Raw genomic sequence first — 23,874 nt, forward strand, 5'->3', positions numbered from 1 at the left:
TGTACTGTCAGCTTGTATTTGAACAGTATTGTATTTCGATCTTTGAGATCTTTCCATGTATTCAGTTAGAGTTCGTGACTCTTTGTTACCAGTCTTGCGAATTTATTATGATTATTGTCGCGTAGGCTTATTCCGCTTTTGTCTCGGCACTTATATTAAACCATGTTTCCAATTGTCATTATAAAATAAAAATTGGCTTAATTGTTATAGAAATCGGCTTACTAGTATAAGAGACTTGATGCCATCACGACATTCTACGGAGGGAAATTGTGATCGTGACAACATTACATAAATTTGCCAAACAAAAATTTCACTTTCTTAATGGCATTTCTCCACACTACTAATCATTTTCATGTTTGTGATATTCATTTTGTTAGAAAATCTGCACACCCCGAGATTTAGTGGGCGTTTGGCCATAAAAATTGTAAAATTTAGGGAAAAAAGTAAAAAAAAATTCAAGTGAAAATTAAAGTTGTGTTTGGACATGAATACAATTTGGAGCTGTTTTAAAATTTTTGTGAGTGATTCGAAATGAAAATTTTGAAAAATAATTGTTTGGAGTTTTTAAAATATTCGAAAAAATTTCAAAATTTAACTTCAAGTAAAATTTAAAATTTTCATGGCCAAATACTAATTTCAAAAAAAAAAAAAAATTGGTTTTATATCTTTACCCATAAAAACCAAACTAATTACCCTTGTCTACCCATTTATATTTTTACCCATTAAACAAATTACCTTTCCCGACCCATTTAGCTTTTGTGGGTAATTGGCTATTTTTTATCCTTTACTTTTTTCTCCTTTTTCTTTTTTTTCTCTCCTTTTCTGTTCTTTTTTTAAATCATAAATTTTATTATTTTCAAATAATCTGATTCCATACTTAATTTTGTCTCCTTTCTTTTATTTTATTTTTTCTCTATTTTCTTTCCTTTTGTTCATTTTTTTTATTTCTTCTTCCTCTTCTAAATTAATTTAGCTCCTTTTTTGCTTTTACTTTTTTTTCTATATAATCTAATTACATTCACCTTTTTGCTCCTTTTCTTTATTCTTCTTTTTTTTATACAATAATAAAAGAAAACTGATATAGTAAATATTTATTCACCTTCTTTAATACAACTGATAGTATAATATACTTTTTGTCTTTAGTTTTCTCTTGTTTTTCATTTTTAAATCAAATATTAGAACAACTTATACCGTACACTTGTTTTCTCATTTCTTTTCTTTTTTTATTGTATTCTCTTTTTTTCTTTAATTTTTTAAAATATATGTATTACTTTAAAGCATATCGGTGGCAGCTTCAAAGAGGTCATATATCAATTCTCTTTCTCGGGAATTTTTACTTGAACATTCCACTGGTCCATGACAGGATAGGTAAAGAATCACACTTTATCTTATTTTTTTGGGCTACAACTTCGCCCAGCCGACTAGCATCCCTTTTCGCTGTGCATTTTTCGAACAAAGAAGACGACTATAGGATCAAATTCTCTCAAGACTAGGAATTTTTAACAAACGGGATCAAGAATCATTATTCTTTCATTTTGACACAAGAAAAAAGGATTTTTATACACTCCTTTCTTGTGTTGAAGACTAGGAAGACAAATAATCCCTCCTAAAAAATTTTGTTCCCCGCATTTATCCTCTGCTTCCTTATGTCTAATATTTTGTAACGACCTGACCGGTCATTTTGAGCTTTAGCATTCCATTCGATGGTTTGAGATTTTGAGTAGCTACTTATTATGTATTATGACTTGCATGTATGGTTGGTTTCAGTTTTCGAGCGGTTTGGGATTGATTTGGAAGAATGATTCTTATTTTAGAAGCTTTAAATTGGAAGAGTTGATTAAGGTTTGACTTTTGGGTAAACGGACTCGTAATCGGGTTTTAAGTAATACAATAAGTTTGTATGGTATTTTTGAACATGATCACAAAGTTTGTTTAAATTCCGATGAGTTTTGGATAAGTTCGGGTTGTATGGTGATTGTTTTTGGTTGATTTGAGCATAAAGGTTACCATATTGAGCAAACGATCTTTGATTCATGTTTTGACTAAACCATTATATCTGTATCGTAAATTTGGAACCATAACAACTGGAATAATTAAGTTTTGACATCGTATGAGGAATTTATGGTTATTTTACTAAGAATTGTGCTGCAGAATTTTACATTAATTACGAAATCTGAATTCGTATTTAAAAATTTGCATTATTTTCAAATATTGAAACCAACATATCTCCTTCATTATAAGGTCAAATGAAGTGATTCAAAAGCCTAACTTGACTAGAATTTTACGAGAAATCCAATGGAGGCATCAAACGCAAGTTTTGGGATTGTTTGGCATAAGAAACGAGGCAGAACATCGAGGCATTTTTGGCTATTAATGTTATTGGGGTTTTTCTCATCTTGAAAGTTTGGGATTGAGAGAATTCAAGGACGTTCTTCAAGTTTCTTCCATTGGGTAAGTATTTTATACTTGGTTTGATTATATTCCATGATTCCATCTTCGTTTTCAGCATTTGATAAATAATTTCAAAAGAGAAACTAGGGGGTTTTGTCTAAACTTTCCTAAAGAGAATTTTTGAGCTTTGAACACCAATTCAGAGTTGGAATTGATTGAAATTAGTATGGTTGGATTCATAATTAAATGGGTTATCGAATTTTGTAAGTTTTGTCGGGTTCTAAGGTGCGGGCCCGGGTTTGATTTTTTGGTTGACTTTGGGTGAATGTGTAAAGATTCGGCATTTATCGATTGGGTTTACTTCCTATGACATTATTTGATGATTTTGAGATACTTTTGGCTAGTTTCGAGCCATTCGGAGGATGATTTGAGCGAGATGGCGCTTCTAGTATATCAATTAGGTTTGTTTGAGGTAAGTATTTTGCCTAACTTTGTGGAGGAAAACTACCCCTTAGGATTTGGGTTTATTGTATTATATGTGTTATGTGAAGGCCATGTACGCAAGGTGACGAGTGGGTACACGGGTTATATGTGGTGTTTGACCGATTTAGATTATCTAAACTATTTCCATGCCTTTAATTGAATTGTCATAACAGGTTATATATCTCATTGTTAATCTACTCTTACATACTCTATTTGATGTTGTTAACACTTGTTCTACCTCTTACTTGTTATTTTGCTCACATATGTTTTAATTTATGTTATTGCCTTCCTTATTGTCTTGTTACCTCTTAATTGTTGAATCACTTTTAATTAAAGTTGTTATTTCATGGAATATCATCTTGTTGAGTTATTGGTGTTGAAGTTGTAATAGTCATTATCACATTGAGGTGAAGTTGTTAATTGTTGAGATACCTTTCCTTGTTAAGAATTCCCATTCATTTTGTTATTGTTAAAAATTTTGTACACATTGTGGTTGAGCCATGGGCTATTTATTGTGAAAATATTAGTATTGTTGACTTTATAGCAAGTTGTGGCATATGGGCACATATGGTATGAGTTGTAATTGTGTTGTGATATTGATACAAATATGGTGGTATAAGTCTAGGGGTTGATACGCATGCAGTGAGATAAAGTGGGCTTGATACGCGTATTGCTAGTAAGGGAACTACTTGAAGACACGCGGTGAGATAAGGTGGCTTAAAACACGTGTAGCTATTTCGGAAAAAAATGATATTTAAAACTAAACGTAAGGCTTATGCGGTGATATAAGGAAATACTGTGATTGAAATTGTGATATGTGAATACGAGGCGGTACCTCGGTTGTGATTTTCGTTGTACATTCCATGTTGGAACAGCTTATTGATTTGAACGGTCATTGTTCTTCCTTCAATCATTCATCTGCATTTTGATTGTGGCATATGGGCACTTGTGGTGTGAGTTGTGATTGTGTTGCGATATTGATACGAATGCGGTGGTATAAGGCTAGGAGTTGATATGCATGCGATGAGATAATGTGGGCTTGATACGCATATTGCTAGTAGGGAAACTACTTGAAGCCACACGGTAAGATAAGGTGGGCTAAAATGAGTGTAGCTATTTCGGAAAAAAAAAAATTTCAAAACTAAATGTAAGGCTCATGCGGTGATATAAGGAAAGATTGTGATTGAAATTGTGAAATATGAATACGAGCGGTATCTCGGTTGTGATTTTTATTGTACATTTCATATTGGAACAACTTGTTGATTTGAACGGTCATTGTTCTTCCTTCAATCATTCAACTGCATTTTGATTGTGTTTGGTTATTTGTTGTTATCTTGGTGTTGGAATGTCACGACCCGTATTTCCCACCATCGGGTCTCGTGATGGCGCCTACTATCGGAGCTAGGCAAGCCAAATATTTAAAACACCTTTCATGCTTTCTTTCAAACAATATAATAAACGAGACAAAATTTAAGCGAAAGACTTTAAATCTAAAGCAACTGAAAACCAAAAGTGCGGAAGTTTAATACACATCACTACCCAAGGTCTGGTGTCACTAGCTCACGGACTACTACAGAATACTACAAACAATGTCTGAAAGGAAATACATCATGTTTGTCTGATACAAGATGAACAAACGAAAAACAAGGAAAGGGACTTCGGCCTGCGAACGCCAGCTAGGCTACCTCGAGAGTCCCTGGACTGAAGATAGCTCCCAGAAGTCCTACTGCTGCGGTCCGTAAGCTGCTCCCTGATCTGTGCACAAAAATGCACAGAGTGTAGCATCAGCAAAACCGACCCCATGTGCTGGTAAGTGTCTGGCCTAACCCCGGTGAAGTAGTGATGAGGCTAGACAGGACCTACCATAAATAACCTGTACAGATATATATATACAAGTGCTAGAAAACAATAACAAGATAATACAAAGTAACACTAGGAGGGGACATGCTATCGGGGAGTAACAGATAAAAATGAAATATCGGAAATAAACAAAAGAAACGCCGGTTCCCATGATATGTGTATATATATATATAGTGGACGGCGTGCCACATGATCCCATAATATCATATATAAGTGGACGGTGTGCCACACGATCCCAATTCATATCATATATAAGTGAACGGCGCGCCACACGATCCCAATTTTCATATACCACGTGGTAGGCGTACCACTCGTTCCCATTTCATCTTTATCACAATGCACAATATATCACCGGCATCGGAGGCCAATAACTAATAATCACTCTAATTTGTGGAAGGCGTACCACTCGATCCCATTTCGTAAAATTATACGTGGATGGCGTGCCACACGATCCCATAATATCATATATAAGTGGACGGCGTGCCACACGATCCCATAATATCATATAAAAGTGGACGGCGTGCCACATGATCCTATAATATCATATATAAGTGGACGTCATGCCACACAATCCCATATTATCATATAAAAGTGGACGGTGTGCCACACGATCCCATAATATCATATAAAAGTGGACGGCGTGCCACACGATCCCATACTATCATATATAAGTGAACGGCGTGCCACACGATCCCATAATATAATTCGAAACATCTGATTTTGTAAGGAGAGTCTCATTAGGGGAAATCAACAACATATCACTCTAACCCGGCAAGGGTACAACTAACAGCCCAAAAATATCCCGACAAGGGAGAGTATATATATATGTCTACACATCCCAGCAAGGGAGTAATCACAACACATTCTCTTTTTAAATCCCTTCTTCCTCAACTAACACATTCATGTTCAAGCTAACGCTCCCAAAAGTACACCAATCAAAATTTTACCTCAACCGTTCACATTATATGAAAATCATCAAATAAACAAGGAGATTGTGTCACGTGATTCGAATTAAAAGCAAGAAAGACTCACGGTCATGCTAGACTTCGGTGCATAGATAACCGTCACCATGCCTATACACCGTACTCCACATTAGCAAGTAGCAAATAACATTCTAATCCTATTCCCTCAAGCCAAAGTTAGAATAAACATTTATCTCGAATGCTCCAAACTCAACTCACGCTTCTAGTATAGCTTTACCTCTTGATTCCACCACCAATCCGCTCGAATCTAGTCATAAGTTACTTAATCACATTAATAATTACTAAATGAATCACTCCTCATGCATGAGAATAAATTTTCCAAGGTTTTTTCCCAAAATGGTCAAAAACACCCCCAGACCCACGAGGTCGAAACTCGAGGTTCGGACCAAAACCCGGTTACCCATTCTCCCACGAATCCAAATATATGATTTGTTTTGAAATCGGACCTCAAATTGAGGTCCAACTTCTCATTTTGTAGAAAACCTAGGTTCTACCCAAAACACCCAATTTCCCCCATGAAAATCTTTTATTTGAATTTGAAATCATGTTAAAAGATGTCAAGGAATAAAGAAATTAAGTTAGAAATCACTTACCAATCGTTTTGGAGAAGAAAGGTTGTTTGGAAAATCGCCTCTTATTTTTTGGGTTTTGAAAAGTGGAAAAATGGCTGAAAATCACGAATATATATATTTTTGCCAGGGGTAGGCGCGGACCGCGCAGAAATGTACCGCGGCCGCGCCGAGGGAGGGAATAAGTGGGATTTCTCTGAACCCACCCGGCACGGACCGCACTGATTTGGTGCGCGGCCGCGCTGGTCGACCCTCTGAACCCCACCACGCGGACCGCACAGAAAAGCACCGCGGCCGCATGGCTGCCAGCGCGGAAATGGTCGCGGCCGCACTGGGGCCTGCAATATCTGAACCTACATTTTTAATGTCTAAGACCTCCGGGGCCCCACTCAAAACCCACCCGAGCCCTCGGGGCTCCAAATCAAACATTCATATGATCTCTAAAACACCTTACGGACTTACTCGTGCGATCAAATCGCCAAAATGACATCATATACATAGGATCAAGCCACGAAACACATGATTTTCTTTCAACTTTCATAAAACTCAAATTCCCCATTTTAAGTCTGAAACACGTCATATGACGTCCGTTTTTAGCCAAACTTTACAGATAGTGCTTACAAAATATTTAAGACTTGTACCGGGCATCGGAACCAAAATATGAGCCCGATACCACAGTTTTCTGATCAATTTTCTTCTTCCTTTTCCTTAATTAATTTCAGAGAACAATTTCACACAAAAATTCATTTCTCGGACTTGGGAGCTTGGAATTTGATTCCGGGCACACGCCCAAGTCCCATATTTTTCTACTGACCCTTCGGGACCGTCGAATCATAGGTCCGGGTCTGTTTACCCAAAATGTTGACCGAAGTCAATATTATGCATATTAATATCAAAATTCATCAAATTTTCACATAATTCGCATATTTCAACATAAAAGCTTTCCGGCTACGTGCCCGGACTATGCACGCAAATCGAGACAACTAAAAGCGAGGTTTTCAAGACCTCAGAAGTGCGAAACAAGGAAGAACTACGGTGATAACCCTTTGGGTCGTCACATTCTCCACCTCTAAAACAACCGTTTGTCCTCGAACGGACAAAAGAAAGAAGTACCTAAGTCAGGAAATAAATGAGGATAACGACCCCGCATATCGGACTCGGACTCCCAAGTCGATGCCTTAGGAGGCTGACCTCTCCACTGAACACGCACCGAAGGAAAACTCTTCGACCTTAACTATCGAACCTGCCGGTCTAGAATAGCCACCGGCTCCTCCTCATATGACAGATCCTTGTCCAATTGGACAGTGCTGAAATCTAACACGTGTGATGGATCTCTGCGATACTTTTGGAGCATGGATATATGAAACACGGGATGCACAGCTGACAAGCTAGGTGGAAAGGCAAGTCTATAAGCCACCTCTCCCACACGATCAAGAATCTCAAATGGACCGATGAACCTAGGGCTGAGCTTGCCCTTCTTCCCAAATCTCATCACGCCCTTCATAGGCGATACACGGAGCAATACCCGCTCACCAACCATGAAAGCAACATCTCTGACCTTGCGGTCTGCATAACTCTTCTGTCTGGACTGAGCTGTACGAAGTCTATCCTGAATAATCCTAACCTTGTCCAAGGCCTCCTGAACAAGATCCGTACCTAATAATCGAGCCTCTACCGGCTCAAACCATCCAACTGGAGACCGACATCGCCTACCATACAACGCCTCATACGGAGCCATCTGAATGCTGGACTGGTAGCTGTTGTTGTAGGCGAACTCTGCTAAAGGCAAAAACTGGTCCCACGAGCCTCCAAAATCAATGACACAGGCTCGGAGCATGTCCTCAAGAATCTGAATAGTCCTCTCGGACTGACCGTCCGTCTGGGGATGAAATGTTGTACTCAACTCAACCTGGGTGCCCAACTCTCACTGAACCGCTCTCCAGAAATGCGAGGTAAACTGCGTACCCCGATCCGAAATGATAGATAGCGGCACCCCATGATGGCGAACAATCTCCCTAATATAAATCGCGGCTAACCTTTCAGACGAATAGGTGGTTGCAACAGGAACAAAATGCGCTGACTTGGTCAGCCTATCAACAATGACCCAAACTGCATCAAACTTCTTCCGAGTCATCGGAAGTCCGGTAACGAAATCCATCGTAATCCTCTCCGACTTCCACTCGGGAAGTGCAATCCTCTAAAATAGACCACCAGGTCTTTGATGCCCGTACTTAACCTGCTGACAATTCAAACACCGAGCCACATGCGCAACGATGTCTTTCTTCATCTTGCGCCACCAATAGTGCTGCCTTAGATCCTGATACATTTTTGCGGTGCCCGGGTGAATAGAATACCGAGAACTGTGGGCCTCCGCTAAGATCATCTCTCTAATCCCATCAACATTGGGCACACAAACTCTCCCCTGCAATCTCAATATGCCGTCATCATCTAAGGTTACTTTCTTGGCACCTCCACGCTGCATCGTGTCTCTCAAGACACACAAATGGGGATCATCGAACTGCCGATCACGGATACGCTCCAATAACGAAGAACGAGCGACCGTGCAAGCTAATACTCGACTAGGCTCAGAAATGTCCAACCTCACAAACTGATTGGCCAAAGCCTGAATGTCCAAAGCAAGCGGTCTCTCACCGACCGGAATATAAGTAAGACTGCCCATACTGGCTGACTTCCTACTCAAGGCATCGGCCACCACATTGGCCTTTCCCGGGTGATATAAGATAGTGATGTCATAATCTTTCAACAATTCCAACCACCTCCTCTGCCTCAAATTCAACTCCTTTTTCTTGAACAAATACTGAAGACTCTTATGATCCGTGAACACCTTACATGCCACACCATACAGATAGTGCCTCCAAATCTTCAATGCGTGAACAATGGCTGCCAACTCCAAATCATACACTAGATAGTTCTTCTCATGAACCTTCAACTGCCTCGAAGCATAGGCAATGACCTTGCCATCCTGCATCAACACTGCACCAAGTCCAATACAAGATGCATCACAATAGACTGTATAGGGCCCTGAACCTGTGGGCAAAACCAACACCGGTGCCGTGGTCAGAGCTGCCTTGAGCCTCTGAAAGCTCGCCTCACACTCGTCTGATCATCTGAACTGGGCACCTTTCTAGGTCAATCAGGTCATAGGGGATGCAATGGATGAAAACCCCTTCCACGAACCGATGGTAGTAACCTGATAACCCTAGTAAACTTCGAATCTCCATAGCTGAAGCTGGTCGAGACCAGTTCTTGACTGCCTCTATCTTCTTTGGGTCTACTTGAATACCTGCTACTGATATGACATGACCCAGGAATGCGACCAAACTCAACCAAAACTCGCACTCCGAGAACTTAGCATACAACTGGCTATCCTTCAGGGTCTGAAGAACCGCTCTGAGGTGCTGCTCATACTCCTCCTAACTGCGGGAGTATATAAGAATATCGTCAATGAAGACTACCACGAATAAGTCCAAATAAGGTCTGAACACTCAGTTCATCAACTCCATGAACATTGTTGGGGCATTAGTCAATCCAAATGACATGACCAAAAACTCATAATGCCCATACCAAGTTTGAAATGTTGTCTTAGGGACATCAGACGCCCTAATCCTCAGCTGGTGGTAGCCAGATCTCAAATCTATCTTTGAAAACACCCTCGCACCCTGAAGCTAGTCGAATAAATCGTCGATCCTCGGTAGTGGGTACTTGTTCTTAATCGTCACCTTATTCAATTGCCGGTAATCAATGCACATCCTCATCGAACCATCCTTTTTCTTCACAAATAGCACCGGTGCACCCCAAGGCGAAACACTGGGTCTAATGAAACCCTTCTCAAGAAAATCCTGAAGTTGACCCTTTAACTCTTTCAATTCTGGTGGCGTCATACGATACGACGGAATGGAAATGGGCTGAGTGCCCGGAGCCAGATCAATACAAAAATCAATATCCCTGTCGGGCGGCATGCCCGGCAGGTCTGAAAGGAAAACCTCGGGAAACTCCCGAACAATAGGAACAGAATCAATAGACGGGACCTCAGTGCTGGAGTCGCGAACATAAGCTAGATAAGTTAGACACCCCTTCTCGACCATGCGTCGAGCCTTCACATAAGAAATAACACTGCGAGAAGAATGACCAGGAGTCCCTCTCCATTCTAAATGGGGCAAATCCGGTAAGGCTAAGGTCACAATCTTGGCATGACAATCCAAGATCGCATGATACGGGGACAACCAATACATCCTTAATATGACGTCGAAATCCACCATATCCAAGAGCAACAAGTCAACACGGGTCTCAAGACCCCTGAATACCACAACACATGAACGATGAACCCGATCCACCACTATAGAATCCCCCACTAGCGTAGACACATATACAGGAATAGTCAAGGCCTCACTAGGCATAACCAAATAGGGTGCAAAATAGGACGACACATATGAATACATAGATCTGGGATCAAATAGCACAGAAGAATCCCTATCACAGACCAGAATAGTACCTGTAATCACAGCATCTGATGACTCAGCCTCTGGCCTGGCTGGCAAGGCATAACAACGGGGTTAGGCCCCACCTCCCTGAATCATATCCCTGGGATGATCTGTTGTTGGCTGACCCCTACCTCTAGCGGTCTGAGCTCCACCTCTAAGACCTCTACCTCCACCTCTATGTCCTCTACCCCCGCCTCTAGCTAGCTGGGCAGGCTGTGGGGCAATTGGTTCCTGGATCATTGGGCGAGGACCCTGCTGCTGCGAGCTACTGGAAGCTCGAGGGCAATATCTCGTAATGTGACTCACATCGCCGCAAGTATAACAAGCCCTCGGCTGCTGAGAATAACAAAGTGGTGGTGCACTGATAGGTGTTGATGGTGAACTGAAGAGTTGCTGGTCAGAATATTGTGGCTGAGAACCATGACCACCTGGTGTACCATGAGAAGCCTGGAGAGCTGATGAACGGGCCTTGAAGGATGGCCTCTACCATAAGAATCCCTACCTCCAGATGAGGTACCACTGAATCTACCAGAATTATGGGGCCTCTTATCAGACCCTACCACCTCCCTAAGCAAGTGCCATCTCTATCCGGCGGGCACCATCTGCCGCCTCCTGAAATGAAATCTCACTACCGGCACTCATGGCCATCTGAACACGGATCGGCTAGGCCAACCCATCAATAAACCTCCACACCCTCTCTATCTCTATCTGTGGGGAGTATCACAATGGCATAACGAGCAAGATCAATGAACCGGGTCTCATACTGGTGACCATCATAGGACCCTGCTGGAGACGCTCAAACTGCCTGCGAAGAGCATCTCGCTGAGTAACTGGAAGAAACTTCCCCAGAAATAACTTTGAAAATTGATCACAGGTCAATGATGGTGACCTTGCTGGCCTGGCTAAACAGAAATCCCTCCATAAAGCCTACCAATCAGACCAAAGCGTCCTGAAGCACTGGAGTGGCTATGAAACCCTCTAGGACCTGAGCTGGGCCTACCTGAGCTGCTGGAGCTCGAACCCCTTCGTCTTAGTCAACATGAGGCTCCACCTCTGGGACTGGCGCTCGGGGCTGAGCTCTGCCCTGGCCTCGGCCTCACCCCCTGCCCCTGATAGGAGCTGCTGCTGGGGGCTTGGGCTGTTGCGCGGTAGAAGAGGGAGCATATGTCCTCGCCATCTGCAAAAGAACAGAGTGGAAAGACAATCAGTACTGGACAAACAGAATTGCACGACAAGAATGAACAAGGTGAAGTTTTCCTAACTCAGTAGCCTCTGCGGGATAAATACAAACGTCTCCATATCGATCCCTCAAACTCTACCGAGTTGTCTATGAGTTGTGAGACCTAAGTAACCTAGTGCTCTGATACCAACTTGTCACGACCCGAATTTCCCACCATCGGGTGTCGTGATGGCGCCTACTATCGGAGCTAGACAAGCCAAATATTTAAAACACCTTTCCTGCTTTCTTTCAAACAATATAATAAACGAGACAAAATTTATACGGAAGACTTTAAATCTAAAGCAACTGAAAACCAAAAGTGCGGAAGTTTATAAAACACATCACTACCCAAGGTCTGGTGTCACTAGCTCACGGACTACTACAGAATACTACAAACAATGTCTGAAAGGAAATACATCATGTCTGTCTGATACAAGATGAACAAACGAAAAACATGGAAAGAGACTTCGGCCTGCGAACGCCAGCTAGGCTACCTCGAGAGTCCCTGGACTGAAGATAGCTCCCAGAAGTCCTACTGCTGCAGTCCGTAAGCTGCTCCCTAATCTGTGCACAAAAATGCACAAAGTGTAGCTTCAGCACAACCGACCTCATGTTCTGGTAAGTGCCTGGCCTAACCCCGGCGAAGTAGTGACGAGGCTAGACAGTACCTACCACAATTAACCTGTACAGATATATATACAAGTGCTAGAAAACAATAACAAGATAATACAAAGTAACGCTATGAGGGGACATGCTATCGGTGAGTAACAAATAAAAATGAAATATCAGAAATAAACAGAAGAAACGCCGGTTCCCATGATATATGTATATATATATAGTGGACGGCGTGCCACACGATCCCATAATATCATATAAGTGGACGGCATGCCACACGATCCCAATTCATATCATATATAAGTGGACGGTGCGCCACACGATCCCAATTTTCATATACCATGTGGTAGGCGTACCACTCGTTCCCATTTTATCTTTATCACAGTGCACAATATGTCACCGGAAATGGAGGCCAATAACCAATAATCACTCTAATTTGTGGTAGGTGTACCACTCGATCCCATTTCGTAAAATTATACGTTGACGGCGTGCCACAAGATCCCATAATATCATATATAAGTGGACGGCGTGCCAAACGATCCCATAATATCATATAAAAGTGGACGACGTGCCACACGATCCCATAATATCATATATAAGTGTACGGCGTGCCACACGATCCCATAATATCATATAAAAGTGGACGGCGTGCCATACAATCCCATAATATCATATATAAGTGGACGGCGTGCCACACGATCCCATAATATCATATATAAGTGGACGGCGTGCCACACGATCCCATAATATCATATATAAGTGAACGGCATGCCACACGATCCCGTAATATAATTCGAAACATCTGATTTTGTAAGGAGAGTCCCATTAGGGGAAATCAACAACATATCACTCTAAGCCGACAAGGGTACAACTAACAACCCAAAAATATCCCGACAAGGGAGAGTATATATATCGGTCTACACATCCCGGCAAGGGAGTAATCACAACACATTCTCTTTTCAAATCCCTTCTTCCTCAACTAACACATTCATGTTCGAGCTAACGCTCCCAAAAGTACACCAATCACAATTTTACCTCAACCGTTCACATTATATGAAACTCATCAAATAAACAAGGAGATTGTGTCACGTTATTCGAATTAAAAGCAATTAAGACTCACGGTCATGCTAGACTTTGGTGCATAGATAGCCGTCACCATGCCTATACACCGCACTCCACATTAGCAAGTAGCAAATAACATCCTAATCCTTTCCCTCAAGCCAAAGTTAGAACAAACACTTACCTCGAATGCTCCAAACTCAACTCACGCTTCTAGTATAGTTTTACCTCTTGATTTCACCACCAATCCGCTCAAATCTAGTCATTAGTTACTTAATCACATTAATAATTACTAAATGAATCACTCCCCATGCATGAAAATAAATTTTACAAGGTTTTTTCCCAAAATGGTCAAAAACACCCCCGGACCCACGTGGTCGAAACTCGAGGTTCGGACCAAAACCCGGTTACTCATTCTCCCACGAATCCAAATATATGATTTGTTTTGAAATCGGACCTCAAATTGAGGTCCAACTTCTCAGTTTGAAGAAAACCTAGGTTCTACCCAAAACACCCAATTTCCCCCATGAAAATCTTTGATTTGAATTTGAAATCATGTTAAAAGATGTCAAGGAATAAAGAAATTAAGTTAGAAATCACTTACCAATTGTTTTGGAGAAGAAAGGTTGTTTGGAAAATCGCCTTTTGGTTTTGGGTTTTTTAAAAGTGGAAAAGGACTAAAAATCCCGAATATATATATTTTTGCTGGGGGCTGGCGCGGACCGCGCAGAAATGTACCGCGGCCGCGCCGAGGGAGGGAAGAAGTGGGCTTTCTCTGAACCCACCCGGCACGGACCGCACTGATTTGGTGCGCGGCTGCGCTGGTCGACCCTCTGAACCCCACCACGCGGACGGCACAAAAAAGCATCGCGGCCGCGTGGCTGCCAACGCGGACCGCGCGGAAATGGCCGCGGCCGCACTGGGGCCTGCAATATCTGAACTTGCATTTTTAATGTCTAAGATCTCCCGGGACCCACTCAAAACTCACCCGAGCCCTCGGGGCTCCAAACCAAACATTCATATGATCTCTAAAACACCTTACGGACTTACTCGTGCGATCAAATCGCCAAAACGACATCATATACATAGGATCAAGCTTTGAAACACATGATTTTCTTACAACTTTCATAAAACTCAAATTCCCCATTTTAAGTCCAATACACGTCATATGACGTCTGTTTTTAGCCAAACTTTACAGATAGTGCTTAAAACATATTTAAGACTCGTATCGGGCGTCGGAACCAAAATACGAGCCTGATACCACAGTTTTCTTATCAATTTTCTTCTTCCTTTTCCTTAATTAATTTCAGAGAACAATTTCACACAAAAATTCATTTCTCGGGCTTGGGACCTCGGAATTTGATTCCGGACACACGCCCAAGTCCCATATTTTTCTACGGACCCTCCGGGACCATCGAATCATATGTCCGGGTCTGTTTACCCAAAATGATGACCGAAGTCAATATTATGCATATTAATATCAAAATTCATCAAATTTTTCACATAATTCGCATATTTCAACATAAAAGATTTCCGTCTACGCGCCCGCACTACGCACCCAAATCGAAGCAACTAAAAGTGAGGTTTTCAAGGCCTCGGAAGCGTGGAACAAGGAAGAACTACGGTGATGACCCTTTGGGTCGTCACATGGAACGATTGTGGTTTCTTATGTGAGTCATGCATTCTACATGATTTGTCGTGTTGCTTTAACATGCCAATTTGTGTCTCCGTTATAATTTGGTGAATTGATTGTCAATATGAATTTAATTACGTGGAGTCACAATATCATACTCTCTTGAGTTATTGGTAACACAATGGTTTAAATAAAAGAATTATTAACATATTTTATTCTACGTGCCTCTTAAGATAGAACTCATTATCTCACTTGGTGCCTTATTATTCTAAATGATTATCGCACTTTCACTATAATTGATTTCTCAAAATATACTCATCACCCGTTAGATGTTTACCTTGTGAGCACATGATTTTTTCCCTATATGAATTACTCCCACAAATTCAAAACAAAATAATTTCTTTCATTGTTTGCGATTTTGTGGATTTTTGTGGCATTTTTTGTTATTGTTTGCATATTGTCTGTACATGTTTACTTTATTTAATAATGAAAAATACAAAAAAAAAATTGTGCATTTGCATTTAGGATTTAATTTAATATTTTAGGATTAATTAGTTAATTAGTTGTTTTATAAAAAATAGAAAAACACAAAACAATAGTTTAACTTGCACTTTTACTTTTAATTTTGAATTTTGAGTAGTTTTCTTTTAATTTGTTTTCTTTAATTGAGGTAATTGTTATCCGGGTTTAATTAGTGTTTTTGATAGGTTAATTAGGTTTTAGGATTTAATTTAGATCTAGATTTAATCTTGAAAAAGGAAGAAAAAGAATTAAGAGCAGAGAAAGAAATTTGGAAAAATGAAAAGTAAAGGAATAAAAATCAGGTCTGGGACAAGTCATGTTCAAAGCTTTTAAGCCCAGCTCGGTTCCCTTTTACCCGTTTAAAATCCAGCCCAGTCCACCCAATACCCGGTCCAATTCTGCCTTATAACCAAACGATGTTGTTCGAGCTCGGCAGATCTAGGCCATTAATTTTGATGCATCAAACGGTCCAAAACATATCTCTTCAAACCCTTAATAATGTCCGAAACTTCAGAGAATATTCAATCCACCCAAGCACCCCTGTACTGTTCTCATCTCTCTCATCTCTATCAGTCTTCAACCCTAGTATAGCCTTAGGAATTCCACCATTTTCACAAGCGATTGACCTCCCAAACACCACCAAAAATCAACCCTATATTACCCATAATCCTTCAAGTACTATGCTGGTACAAATCTCTGCAAAACCCTCATCGAATCCAGTCAGTTTTAGATCTAAAAAGAGAGAAGAAGAAAAGAGAATTTTCCCAGATTTTCAATAACGATTTGGACTGAAACTAGTATTGTCTATTCGTTCTCGAGGAGCATGCGGATAATACTAATTTTGGTCTAAATCAGAGCCACCGGAGGTCCATACAGGCTTGTTGGACTTTTAGGTATTTCTCCTCTTTTGTTCTTATTTTCGTCCTTGGTGTCTTTCATCTCTTCGTTTATTTCTGATTCCTCTCTTTTCTTTCTGTTTTCTATTTCAATTCATTTTGCTCGTATGTTAAGATTGGGGTCATAGTTCGACCATTGTTATTAGGCTATTTGTTGTCATGGTTTGATTTTGCTAAAATTTGTTTAATTTTGGTTTCATTGGACTCACAATATCAGGAGTTTATAACTCCCCCAGCCTATTTTCTTTTGGGTTCGGCTGTTTCAAAATAGGGCCTGCGCTTAGAAGGTCAGGAGCCCATAGAGGGGAGAGGAGGGGAGGGCTGTCCAGCCCATCGGTTAGGTGTGGGTTTAGGTTTAAGTCAACCCATGTGTTGAAAGGTAAATAACTGAGGTTTAAGGGGTAAATTGGATATTGTAAATGGGGAATCTTTTGTAACAAGAAAGAGAAGCTTCTAGGAAGCTGGGGAAGGCGAATTGTCTGATAAAACTGAAATTGGACTAAGGTTAGTTGAGCAAAAAGGAAAATTGACTGGGGGTTGATAAGCAAAAAAGAAAATTCAAAAGGGGCCTAAAGGCAAAATTGAGTCTCTAATAGGCTGCCCTAGTCCTTACCTATAAAGGAATCTCTATCTTGCCTTTCAAGGCAGAGCTGAAGAGATAAGAATCTGAAAACATCAAAACGGCTAGATCTTTGAGGGGAAAAATATTGTTCCATTGCATTCCCTTCACTGATTCCTGAAGTTTTCAATTTCTGAGGCAACTTGTAATTCATTTGGAGTTTTTTTTTAAAAAAATGGTTTGAATTAGAATTTTGGGCTGATTTTCTGGGATTTGAAAAGGATCTGTCATTTTGTTGGTTTTGGATTTCAAAAATGGATTGAAATTGTTGATTTTACTAGTTGTTTCTGCTGCCAAACTACTGCTGATACCACTCTCCTCTGCTGAAATTTTGTAGTTCTTTGGTTTGCATCCAGGTACACACTGTAAAGCTCTATTGATTGTGAATGTGTATTTGAAGAATTGAAATGAAAAGCAGGAGGATTAAAGCATAGTGTTAACCTATTTATGTTTCAGTTATATTTCTCCTTAATGTTATGTTACAGCAAATTCAGTTCTTTTCACTGTATATTAGCATGAGATTGCTAGGACTGTTGCAACAAAGGTTTGATTTGGTTGCTTGCGGATTCTGGACTTTGTTTAGTTTTGCTGAGGATTAATGTTGCTTCAGCTCTGTTTTCCTTTCGAATTTGTTAGAGGTTGAGCCTTAGATTATCGTTTGTGCTGATTTAACCAAGTTGAGCTTTGTCTGCATGTCTAGTTTTGGCAAGTAGGTTTGGAGTTACATCTGTTGTATTGAGGGTAGATTCAAGTAAATTTGGAATGTGAGTCATGATTACCAAAGTACTTCTCTGATTTTGAGAAACTTTGAATTCAGAATGTTAGCCTATTTTTTTCTATGCCTGAATAGTTAAAAACTCAAAAGCAAATATATTAGGCTTAGTCTCAGGTCTCCTGTGGTATCACTGATAGGCATTATGTGTGGTGAAGCAATTGTTGGTTTGGAACGTTGAATCATAACGTTTGGCCCAGGCAATGAGAGCTTAACGCTGGGTCTGAGAAGGTGACACTCCTCCTTTGAGTGTCCTCTCTTATGTTATACTTTGGCTCATTCTGGGCCCAGGTCTGAGAATATTCACAACAGAGATTTGGACTTGTTCCACCTTCATTGACTCATCTTCCGTTATTTATTGTTGGCCCAAGCCACTTGTTTAAGTAATTGATTTTCTTATGTAAGCTTTCTGAGCAAACTCTTAATTGCATTTACATTCAATAGATTAGGCAATGTTGATTAGTTAGAGTGCATCGTAAAGGACTGTTAAAATGAGAAATATGCAGCACTTTCACATTACCCTTTGATCGTTAAGTGCGGGTGGTTAACATGAGACATGAATCGAGTTTTCATTTTATCTAGTTTTATTATCAAGTGAGGGGTGCCATTCAAAACCAATAACAATTTATGGTCCTCATGAGTTAGTTTAAAAACCTTTTGGTTAGAATAAATCGAGGCGTGTCGTGCCAAATAAAATCTTAAATGTGTGGCCCTCATTTATTTGTTTCTTTTAAATCCTTAGAACTCGAGGCGCGCCATTTAGCAAATTTCCCATGGCTCTCGCAAAGTTAAAAACGCGTAGTTGCTTTAGGCTCGTTATTTTAATAATATTACCTTCCTAAACTCGGGTGTGCATTTCATGTGACCCAAATCCAAATCCTAACAATATTTAATAAAATGTGTTTCGGATTGCGGGTGCATTTCATGTGGCGCGGTCTAAAGACATGTTCTAGATGGCATTGAAATCTTCCTTAAAGTAATTAAAAGCGGTTTAAAGTAAATGCACATAGGTTCAAAAGTGTTTTAAAATCGAATAATATGCCAATTGTAACAGTTGAGCGACCGTGCTAGAACCACAGAACTCGGGAATGCCTAACACCTTCTCCCGGGTTAACAGAATTCCTTACCCGGATTTCTGTGTTCACGGACTGTAATATATAATCAATCTTTCCTCGATTCGGGATTTAAACTAGTGGCTTGGGACACCATAAAGTATCCCAAGTGGAGACTCTGAATTTCTTTTTCATAAAATGGTACCGTTTCGATTGTCACTTTAAGTTGAAAAAAACTCCCTTTATATACTCCCTTCCGGAGGTGTAGGTAAAAAGGAGGTGTGACAGCTCTGGCGACTCTGCTGGGGACCGAACCCAGAATCTCTGGTTCAGGGTTCAGAATTCGAGCTTAAATGAATTGTTATAGTTGGCTTTATTAATTATGTGACTTTGTTACATGTTTGGGCCTAATGTGCTACGTGTTACTTTTACCACTTTGATATTCTGTGAACTGTATATAAACTGCTATGAAACCCTTCTTCTCTTTGAGTCTTCTAAATCATGGAGGAGTGTGCACTTCGTGTGACTTCTCTTCTGTTAGAGTCATATCCCAAATTTTAGAACGAGGTTCGGACAAGTTGCAAAGCCGGTGAAGCTTCTGTATTCCCGGTACGTTGCCCCCCATCGGCTCGAGTTGTCCGCTCGTGTAAGCCAGGTGTAGAACAATAAACCCAGGTTTTAAATCTAGTATAACAAGACCTCATGCCAGATCCCTAGTAGGAACGTTTGCTTGCATCACGTGCATTTGACTTTGGAGACTCAACACAGGGGTTGGGTCTGTCTAGGACAGGTGTACCAAAAATGAAAAGACCGTCCTAATGCATCTTACTTGCCACTTGTGCATTTATTTGATTTGGATTTGCATGTTGACCAACTTTTGAATAATGGGAGAAAGTTGGAAAAAAGAGAATAGCAATGTGATGGTTAAGTGAGCTAAATCACCTATTTTGGAAAAATCAATGTCCAAATGGTACTAAAACTCTACCGAATATTTTGAGAAAAATGAAAAAACAAAAAGAAAAAACAGTTTTGTTTTGAAAAATAGTTGGTTTTATTTTATTTGCCCGAACTACGCCAGTTTGATTCTCACAGGGCGTGAGATACGTAAGCAAACCTCATCGGGTCCAACTTCCTTTTTGCAAAAATAGCCCAAAAGGAACAAAAATTTTAATTTTATTGCAAATAAGTAAGGTGATGTCATTCTTGTCTAAAATAGCCGAATGTCCCCAAAAGGGCACCGGAAGGCCATTTTTGCAAGAATAGCCACCTTTGGTCATTTTTCAAGGTTTTTGCCGGTTAGCGAACACAACCTTAACATCTTCATTTTCGGAGTGCTGAAAGGCCGTATTGGCAAAGCCGGATATTTTTGTGAAAAATTTTGAAAAAATTGTCATTTTTCTTGAGTCAAAATGAGTCATAGTTTTCTTTTAATTAAAATCACCTTAATAAATGTGCAGGATGAGCACAATTCAAAATGAACCTTTCTCAGTCCATGAAGAGATCCCGTTGGAGCTACATATGTGGTGGCATGATTTAGGGGACAATAGCAGAAAAGTTGTGACAAAAGCGTTGGGTGGTCTTGTCGGGCTCTTGAAGGTTAAGCCGAGAAAGGACATAATTGAGGCCTTGATACCATTTTGGGACCCAGCACATAATGTATTCCACTTTGCTGATTTCGGATGAACTCCGACACTGGAAGAGATAGCAGGCTACGCCAGTTTCAAGGGGAATCTTAGAAATCAATAACCAGTAGCACCGAGAACAGTAACCCCTCACAAATTTTTGGACTTGTTAAGCATTAGTCGGGACATCCGAATGGAAATTTGGCCAAAGGATTCTGTACATTCTACTTTTGTACCGATGTTACAGGAATCCCCGTGGCTTCAAAACACTAGATACCGGTCTTACTCATGCGGGAAACCAAGACAAATGGGAAGCTCGGAGAGGATTAGCTTTTATAATGGCGTTCCAGGGTACTTTGATTTTCCCCAGAAAAGACGACAACATAGAGTTGGGACTCATGGGGATAGCCGACTTTATGATGAAAAAGGAAAATGGGACCATAGTGCCGATGATTTTGGCAGAAATTTACCGGGCTTTGACCCTTTGTCGAGAAGGGGGAAAGTTCTTTGAAGGGTGAACATGTTGTTACAATTATGGATGGAGGAACACCTTTGCCACCGTCCCGAATACTTGAATTGTGGTATGACTGGCCTCGAGTGCATTAAAAACATGAAAAGTGGGTAGAAGGTTATGAGTTCCCGGATGGTACAGAAGCACGGCATGCTCATATGAGATCTTGGACTGCAAATAGAATGGACACTGGGTTGGCTTCCTGTTGAAGAAATTGTGTATATGCCCGCCACTGGTCCTAAGTTCCTCCTAATGGGTCTTCGAGGTATCCAGCCTTACGCTCCCTACCGGGTAATGAAACAGTTAGGAAGGTGTCAGGTGATGCACCCAGATGAAAATCTTAGTGTTTATGCGGTCGAGGTTAGCTCCGACGGCCAATTTCATGAAGAAACAGTTTGTTCTATTTGGAACGAGTGCCAGTATTTGACAGCGAACACTTGAGTGTGTGACCTATCTAGAGGCGAGGTCTCACCCGCCTATCTTGCCTGGTATAGAAAGAAGAACACTTCAAGGGCCGAACCAGAAAGACCAGCCAAAAAGCCTCACATTCAGGAATTCGTTGAGGCGTCGCAAGAACAGTGGGCTTGGTTGGCCAAGGAGAATGAGTACAGGGCCACAATAGAAAAGATGGAAAAGCAAGTCAGGGATCTCCAATTCGAGAATGATTTGCAAGCCGCAGCGGATAAGGGGGAAAATAAAAAACTAACTCAGGAAAATGAAGCCCTCAAAGCTCAAATCTGGAAAATGAAAATAGCTGCTAGAAACCCAGAAAGAAGCTGAGCGGATTAAAGGCTTATAAGCAGTCTAAAAAATAAATCCCTTGAGTGTCAAGATGACCTAGAAAGGCTGAGGTCAGTCTGGCGAAAGTTCGGGCTCAATTGGCGGAAAATGCAAAAGGCCAGACACAGTTTGTGCAACAAATGAAGAGAAAGTACGAAGAGACAATCACTAGCCTGAAAAGAAAAGTAACTACTCTTGAGAATGAGGCAGCCAAGCAGGCTAAAGATTTCAAACTTGATAGGGAACACTGCTATGATTTGATGGCTCAGATGGAGGAAGGAATACAACAGTTGCAAAATCAACACCTCCATGATACTCAGGTGTTAAAAGCCCGGAATCAACATGTCGGGCGTCTGCTCTAGGAAAAGGGTAGAATCCGAGAGCGGGTCAAAGCCATTGCCGACTACATTGTTGTGAAATGCCAAGCATGTGAAGATAAGATTTGCACCACTTTTCATGGCAGTAATGACATTTGTCCGCCAGATAATGAGTGACTTGGAGAGGCTTCAAAAGGATCTTGCCTATAGGCCCATGGCAAGACCGAATGATATCCTGCGGGCCCCAGGAGCATTTGAGGCATTAATGTATTCATGATTTTCATTGGAGTCTGTTAGGCTGTTTTGCGAGTCTGTATTTCTTTTGTTGGAGTCTGTTAGTTTGTTTTTGAGTCTGTGTTTTCAGCTTTCTGTTAGGGTCTGTTAGTCTTTTTTGAGTTTGTCGGAGTCGGTTAATTTCCCTTTTCGAGTCTGTCAATTTTATAATTTGGTAGGATGAGTCGTTGTAATCACAACTATTTTTATGAAAAAAATTTGAAAATTCCAAAATATTTCTACACTTATCCAAGAACTACGCTCGGTCTGATTCATACGGGGTCATGATACATAGGCAGTCTCCATAGGATTCGACCATAACCAAAAGAAAAAAAAGAGAAAAAAAGGAAAAACAAGAGAAAAACAAGAAAAGAAAAGAGAGAGAAATAAGAAACCATGGGGAGGAAACAATGGCAAAACAAGAGAGAGAAATGAGAGGATAAAAACAAAAAGAAATCAAGCATATAAAGGCATGAGTGAAAAGAAAGGAGAAGAAGTTGCAAATGGAAATAAGGAAAAGCTGGGATGACGCAAGCAACCGATCAAATGCATAATAGAAACGGTTAACTGCTTAGGTGCATTTATTCTTCAAATGTGTGGTTGCCTATTTGTTAAGCTCTAATCACCAACAAGTTTGTTGTTGACAATTCAGCACAGAAAGGTGGTTAGTTTGTGGTTCCCAAAGTAGTAACTCCTCTCTGCAACATAAATTCAAAAGGCAATGGCGGACAACAACAAAATTGGGTTGGTTTATACTGATGCTCGAAAGCAGTTGGTTGAACAGGGCACTGGTTTGGTTGATGAGGTAAGGATGTTAAGACAACACATGACGGACATGTATCATGCTTGGATGACTGGGAAGGCACCACCCCCGCCACCTCCTAGCTTCCTAAATGCTACCCTTACCTAAACATTGGTCATAGTGCCAGATGATCCCCCATACTCTCCAGATCCACCCGCTTATCATGGCTTTCCCAACCACCCTAGTAGCTTCATCACTCATCTTCCAATTAGCTTTCCCGAAAATTACCCTCCTGTATTATCCACTATCCTAAATAATGAACACCTACTAAAAGCTCACGATGCCCAATATTACCCCTCAGAGGTTGCCCACAAGGTTCCCAACTCATACAAGCAGGGCCCGCGAGATGAGCCTCATGTTGAAAATGAAAAGTTTACAAGAAGAAAAGGGCGAG

The sequence above is a fragment of the Nicotiana sylvestris genome, chromosome 11 (assembly GCF_000393655.2).
Source record: "Nicotiana sylvestris chromosome 11, ASM39365v2, whole genome shotgun sequence".
Taxonomy (NCBI): Eukaryota; Viridiplantae; Streptophyta; class Magnoliopsida; order Solanales; family Solanaceae; genus Nicotiana; species Nicotiana sylvestris.